The sequence below is a fragment of the Nannospalax galili genome, unplaced genomic scaffold (assembly GCF_000622305.1).
Source record: "Nannospalax galili isolate Female #2095 unplaced genomic scaffold, S.galili_v1.0 scaffold1509, whole genome shotgun sequence".
NCBI classification, from domain to species: Eukaryota; Metazoa; Chordata; class Mammalia; order Rodentia; family Spalacidae; genus Nannospalax; species Nannospalax galili.
In genome coordinates, this window is record NW_008360299.1 from 99,279 (window position 1) to 101,073 (window position 1,795).

Here is a 1,795-nt window from a genome sequence, read left to right on the forward strand (position 1 = left end):
AGCAGATTTGATTGTGGTGGATGATATTTTTGATGTGTGTCTGTATGCAGTTTGTATTTTGTTGAGTATCTTTGCATCTGTGTTCATTAAGGATATGGACCTATAGTTTTCATTTTGGTTGTATCTTTACCTGGTTTTGGTATTAGAGTAATGGTGGCTTCATAGAAGGAATTTGGGAGTTCTCCCTCCATTTCTGTCTTTTTGAATAAATTAAGTAGTATTGGATGGAGATCTTCTTTAAATGTCTGATAGAATTCCGCTGTAAATCCATCTGGTCCTGGGCTTTTTTTAGTCGGGAGGTTTTGTATTACTGTTTCAATTTCTTTTTGTGTTATGGGTCTGTTTAAGCTGTTAATGTCTTCTTGGTTTATTTTTTGTGGTTCCCATGCCTTAAGATATCCGTCCATTTCTTTTAGGTTTTCAAATTTCATAGCATGTAGGTTTTTAAAGTGTTCCCTTATAATGCTCTGTATCTTTCTGGTGTCTGTTGTGATGTTTCCCCTTTCATCTCTAATTTTGCTGATTTGGAGGTGCTCTTTCTTTCTTTTGGTTAACTCGGTTAGCAGTCTTTCAAGCTTGTTTATCTTTTCAAAGAACCAGCTCTTGGATTCGTTGATTCTTTGTATTGTTTTCTTTGTTTATATGTCATTAATTTCTGCCCTGATTTTTGTTATTTCTTCTTGTCTGCTGGGTTTGGGTTTTGTTTGTTTTTGCTTTTCAAGTGTCTTGAGTTGCAATGTTAAGTCATTTACTTGTGTGCTTTCCAGTTTTGTGGTGTAGGCATTAGAGCTTTAAACTTCCCTCTAAGGACTGCTTTCAGCATGTCCCAGAAGTTTTTTTTTCATTTCTATTTCATTAATTTCAGCCCTGATCTTGATCATCTCTTCCCATCTACTGTTTTTGCATGCTGTTTGTTCTTATTTTTCCAAAGCTTTCAGGTGTGTCATTAAGTTATTTGAGGTCTCTCGGAGTTTTTGATATAGGCACTCAGTGTTGTAAACTTTCCTCTTGTATTCCATAAATTTTGGCATGTTCTGTTTTAATTTTGCTTCAGTTCTAGGAATTTTATATTTTATTTCTTGATTTTTTTTCTTTGACCTAATCTTCAGTCAATAATATGTTGTTTAAACTCCAAGAGTTTTGTGTGCTTTATACAGTTTTTATTGCTGATGATATCCAGCCTTAAACCACAGTGGTTAGATAGAATGAAGATGTTATTTTAATTTTCCTATACTTGTTGAGACTTGCTTTGTGTTGAAACGGCAAAACTAACTCCATTTTGTTCTAACTGACTTTTGCTTTACCTTGTGTTTTTGCCCAACAATTCCCACTGTAGCCAGCCAGGCAGAACATTTCATGCAGGTAGTTTCTACAGTACTGGGAAACTTACAAGTAGCCAGGTAGCATGTTAATTGACCTGCCCCTTGTCTGGTGTAACTTTGGTGATCTGATATATCAATGGTTATTGGCTTTTTCCCTGGCATGATAAAATTGCAATTTTAAGCTTTATAAACCCTGCCCTTCTTCTCCTCAGGGGTGAGAGTTCTTTGGGACACTAGCCCTCTCTCTGACTGCTGGCTGTTAATAAAGGACTCCTAATTCGACCATCACTATGTGGCATTCCTCTGTGCATCTCATTCAGTATTGCAGTGTCTTAACATATGGACAATTCTGGAGAAAGTGCCATGGACTGCTGGGAAGAATGAGTATTCATTAGTGTTTAGGTAGAATGTTCTGTAAATGTCTGTTGAGTCTATTTGATTTATGATTGTTATTTAACTCCAATGCTTCTGTT

General features: G+C 36.0%; 1 protein-coding gene across 2 annotated transcripts in view; it reads left to right on the top strand.

Moving 5' to 3' along the window:
- Positions 1 to 1,795, top strand: part of Nubpl (nucleotide binding protein like) — a 153,288-nt gene that overhangs the window by 35,492 nt on the left and 116,001 nt on the right. The gene's annotated exons all lie outside the window — the stretch shown is intronic.